Consider the following 6,000-nt stretch of genomic DNA (forward strand, 5'->3'; position numbering starts at 1 on the left):
GGATCAATGTCAAAGGTTACTTTAAACACTACTTCCAAAAGGAAATACAATTTTTGACTCAAGAAAGGATGCAAAGAAAAGACTTACATCATTAGGGATCAATTACAAGTCAATTCATGAATGTCCCATTGATTGCATCCTTCACAAAGAAACGTACGAGCACTCTTCAACTTGTCCATTTATGGTGCATCTTGATATAAGCAAGGCACACAAGGACATACAATTTTGGTACTATGACAGATGCCCCTCTTAACACATGCCTTGCACCTATTTTTATTGTGGATCATTGGATGGACTTATGAATTGGCATTTTCACAACTGCTCCATAGATGGAAGATTAAGGATCCTTGTGGATGGAAAGGTTTGGAGACACATAGAAAATAAGTGGCCAGGGTTTTGGCTTGAGCCTTAGCATTTTCATCTTAGATTGCTATGGATGGTGTTAATCCATTTGGTCATCATTCCACATCATGGTCCATGGGCTGCTGGCCATAAAGAAGGGGCGTCTAATGTTGGCCCTCAAAGTGAAGAACATGGATGTGTATCTAGCCCCCTTGGTAGATGAGTTGCAAATTTTGTGAAATGGCATGCAAATTTATGACGTTTTATAGCCTTTAATCCAAATTCATTTTCAAGTAAAAAGCATTCTGATATGGACAATGTATGATTATCTCAACTTGCAAGATTGCTTAGGTTCAAAAATTATATTCCTCTCAATTCATCAAAATCAATTTGTAATTTATTATGTTCTTCTTTCACTTCTCAAGATTGTTTTCTTGTGTCCTATTATTTTAATAGGCATCCAAGTGTCTAGATAGCACACATGTCTAAATTGTGAAGATAATTTGTAGAGTCCATACTCCAAAGATTGTTTGAAGATGGTATATGAGAAGCACAAGTGGTTTCTTGCTATTGACCATCCATACATCGAGTGGATCCATAAAACTAGCTCCTATGCCTCAAGTCATGAGATCCAAAGATTGGAAGAAACTTTGGCATGATCCACAATTTCAAACATCTCCACCTAACATGCAACATCTTTCCATATTTTACTCTTTCTTATTGGAGGTAGCATAAAGTCACATCTCTATTGGACCCAATTCACATATTCAAAAATGTGACAAAAATTATATGGAAGCATATGATTGGGATAGAGAGAGGACTTGAGAGTGATGCAAACCCAGTTCAAAACAAAATCATGTAGGAAAGGTGATTTTACCAAAGGTACATGGGTGTTGCAAAAAGCAGAAGAGAGGTCCTATGTGAAGAGTGTTACTGAAAACTAAGTGGTCTGAAGTCGTATGATTGGCACAAAATGATACAAGTAGCATTATTTCCACTTGATTTTACACATTTTTGAACTTTTGTTTCAAATTTACTGACAAATTACTATTACTATAATATGTACTTCCACTTGCTTTGTAGGGATGTAATACTAAAGATGCATCACATGCTAGCAACTAGCTTAGTTATTTAAAAGTTATACTAGAGGGTCTATTATGCATGTATAATTTTCCTTCTCATTGCAAAATTAGTTCCATCACTTATCCAATGGATGAAATTGTAGGTGGACAAAGAAATCATTCAATCAAGGAATGAGAATTCTAGCCATCAAGGCATTGTCAACAAGTATTATGGGCATCCAATTGCATCTACTCGTGCACTTGGTACATGAATTGGCATATTCAAATCTTTGCATAGCCAATGGGATTTTTTCTTGGAATGGTTTATGAAGGTGTTGAAAGGGTATAAAAGACAAACTGTTAAACTAGAGGATAGCATGGCAAAAGGATGGCCCATGCAAGAGTCAATGTTTTACTTTTTAAAGTTTGTTGTACAACTCATATCAGACAAGCCTTAACTTTTCAAAGTTTCTTATACAAATCATACTAGACATGCCTCAACTTTGGGATGATAGTAGTGATAAGGGACTATAGGAGAGATCGAACATGAGAAGCAAAAGAAAAGAAAATTAGTGTCTCCTTGCAACTCAAGATGAACATCTTTTGTCTTTAAAATAATGGAGTGGATCAAACAATATGAAGAGGGGATATATAGTGACAAATAGGAAGGAGGAGTTTGCATAGATTTATGCAAGGATTTGTGAGGGATTTAAATTGTTTGTTTTAATCAATGTTTTAAACTGCTTTAAATACTGTTTAGAGAAAAAAATGGTAATTTAAACCATCCCGGTAGCACATTTTTCTCATCATCACCTACAATTTACCAACATGGTGATACAACATCACCGCATGGTACTTATATATACTAATGGTAAATTACTAGTACAACATGGTATTTTACTATGTAGTTGATGCATTTGATATATTTTACATATTTGTTATATTTTGATTTATTGCATATATAATGATATATTTAATATAGTTGTATATTAATCATATTATCATTGTATTAAGGATGCATCATTTAAACATTTTATCAAGTGAGTGTGCTTCTATTGTAAGTGTCTCCAACAGGTAAGATACTTTGCATGTCTTAATTTTAGAAAGATCCATGTGTTTGAAAATTTTGGTGTGATTTGGATATTATTTTTGTGATAAGACATGCACATATTTTGTTATTGCACCATGCGTATGTGCTCCAAAAAATATATTTTTTGTACTTCTACCATCATATGTATGTATTCAAAGGGTATTATCCTTTGCAAAGATCTTGATATGAGTAAGATCCATGAACTTGAAATTTTTTATGTGATTCATATACCATTAAGACAAGCATATTTTCTGGTCTTTTTATCATGCATCATGCATTGCTCCAAAAAATATGCATTGGTGTACTATCTCTACTGGGTATGATACTTTGCATGGGCCTGAATATGAGTAAGATCCATTTTCTTGTAAATTTAAGTGTGATTGGGTTATCATTTGTGTGGTAAGACATACATATTCATGTTTCTTTTAATCATGCAGCATGCATAAGTGCTATAAAAAATATGCATTGATGTACTTCTATTATCATGATTATGTGTCCAATGGGGGAATGATATTTCACAAGGGAATCAATATGAGTAATATCCATGTGCTCACAAATTTGGTGTGGTTTTGATATCAGTTTTGTGGTAATACATGCAAATTTTCTACTTTATTAATCATGCACCACCATGCCTAAGTGCTCCAAAACTTATGCATTGGTGTACTTCTTCCACATGTTATGTGTAGGATGGGTATGATACTTTCCAAAAGATTTAATATGAGTAAGATTCATGAATTCACAAATTTTGGTGTGATTTAGATGTCATTAGTGTGGTAAACAAAGCATAAGAGCTCCAAAAAATATTTATTCTTGTACTTCTATAGTCACGTGTGTGTCCTATGGGTATGATAATTTTCTTGATCCTTAATATGAGTAAGATACATGTACTTGAAAAGTTTGGTGTGATTTATATATCACTTGGGTGGTAAGACATGCATATTTTGAGTTTTTTCCTCATGCATCATATGTAAATGCTCTTAAATATGCATCGTTGTACTTCTACCATCATTTGTATGTGTCCAATGTGTATGATCCTTTGCATGGAAATAAGGTCCATGCACTCAATTTTTTTATATGATTCAGATATCATTTGTGTTTGTGGTAAAACATGCATATTTTCTAGTTTTTTATCATGCAATGTCTATAAGTAAAAATATGTGTCATTGTATTTCTACCATGGCATGTTTTTTCTAGGTGCAATAGTTTGCATGGGCCTCAATGTGATTAATATCCCATGTTCTCATAATCTTTAGTGTGGTTCTTATATCGTTTTTGTGGTAAGACATGCGTATTTCTAAGTTTTTAATGATGCATCATGCATAAGTGCTCCTAAAATATGCATACATATACTTAGACTATCATCATGTGTATGTGTCCAATGCATATGATACTTTGTGTGGGAATTAATATGAGTGCAATCCATGTGCTTGCAAAGTTGGTGTGGCATCTAGATTCACGACTATCGCACTGATGTTGGCTTAGTGTGACTACCATACTGGTTCTTGGAGGTGGCTGTACCTACTCCTAATGAAACCAAAGAAAGTGTATTTACCTTAATTAATTGGTTGGGTCATGTGAGACCCATGTTGCAATCCCACAATTGTTCATATATTTCTCATGGAGGGGTTCCCTTTCTTCTTAGCATGCCAGTGGGAAGGTTTAAAACCAGCCCGGTGGTTTGAACAACAAGGCATGCATATTTCATGTTTTTTAATCATCCATCATGCGTAAGTGCTCCAAAGAAAATGCATTCTTGTATTTCTAATGGGTACGATAGTTTGAAAATGCCTTAATATGAGTAATATGCTGAGCTCACAAAGTCTGGTGTGATTTGTATATCATTATTTTGGGAAGACATGCATATTCCTAGTTTTTTTCTCATGCACCATGCAGAGTACCCAAAAAATATGCATTGTTGCACATCTACCATCATGTGTATGTGTTTGATGTGTATGATACTTTGCACAAGACTTAATGTGACTAAGAAAAATGAACTCATGAATTTTTGTGTGATTCGGATATGTTTTATGTGGTAAGACATGCATATTACTGTGTTTTTTTATCATGCACCATGCATAAGTGTTGCAAAAAATATACATTAGTGTACTTCCATTATCATTTGTATGTGTTTGATGGATATGATACTTTGTATGGGAATTAAATATGAGTAAGATCCATATTATCATTAAGTTTTTTGTGATTGAGATATCATTTATGTGGTAAGGCATGCATATTTTCTAGTTTTTTTAATCATGCATAATGTGTAAGTCCTCTAAAAAACATGCATTTATACTCTACAAAGGCCTTAATATGCCTGATGGGTATGATACTTTGCAAAGCTCTTAATATAATTAACATCCATGGGCTCATAAGTTTTGGTGTGATATGAATATTTGTATGGTAAGATATGCATATTTTTGTGTTTTTTTAATCATGCACCATGCATAAGTGCTCCAAGAAATATGCATTGTTGTAATTATACCATCATGTGTATACGTTTGATGGGTATGATACTTTGAAAATATATTATTATGAGTAAGGTCCATACAATCGCAAATTTTGGTGTGATTTAGATATCATTTGTATAGTAAAACATGAAATTTATTTTTTTAGTTTTTTTATCATGCACAATGCATAAGTGCTCCACAAAATATGCATCAGTGTACTTCTACCATAATGTGTATGTGTATAAGCTTTGTTGTACTTTTACCATCATCTGTATGTGTTAAATGGGTACAATAATTTGCACTGGTATTAATATCAATAAGATCCATGTGCTCATAACATTTTGGAGTGATTTGGAGATCATTTATGTGGTGAGACATGCATATTTTCTAGTTTTTTAATCATGGACCATACGCAAGTGCTCCAAGAAAATATGAATCAATGTACTTCTACCATCATGTGTATGTGTTTTATGGGTACAATACTTTGCATGAACCTTATTATGAGTAAGATCCATGCACTTGCAAATTTTGGTGTGATTTGGATACCATTTGTGTGGAAAAACGTGTATTTCCTTATTTTTTTCTCATGCACACTATGCCTAGTGCTCCAAAAATATGCATTGGGCTACTTCTATCATCATGTGTATGTGTTCAATGGGTATGATATTTTTCATGGGCCTTAGTGAGTCAGATCCATGTTCTCACAAAGTTTGTTTTAATTCATATATCATTTGTGTGGTAATACATGCGGCTGCAGATTCAGATATCATTTGTGTCATAACGCTTGCATATTTTCTAGTTTTGGAAATCATGCAATATGCATAAGTGCTCCAAAAAATATGCATCAATGTAATTATACCATTATTTGTATGTGTTCAATGCATGTGATACTTTGCATGAGTCTTAATATGAGTAAGATACATGCAAAATTTTGGTGTGATTAGGATATCATTTGTGTGGTAAGACATGCGTATTTCTATGTATTTTCCTCATGCACCATGCGTAAGTGCTCCAAACAATATGCATCAATGTACTTCTACCATCATGTGTATATATCTAG

This window comes from Dipteris shenzhenensis, chromosome 21 (genome assembly GCF_047967505.1).
Source record: "Dipteris shenzhenensis isolate YYH24624 ecotype China chromosome 21, Dip_SZ_1.0, whole genome shotgun sequence".
In the NCBI taxonomy this organism is placed as follows: Eukaryota; Viridiplantae; Streptophyta; class Polypodiopsida; order Gleicheniales; family Dipteridaceae; genus Dipteris; species Dipteris shenzhenensis.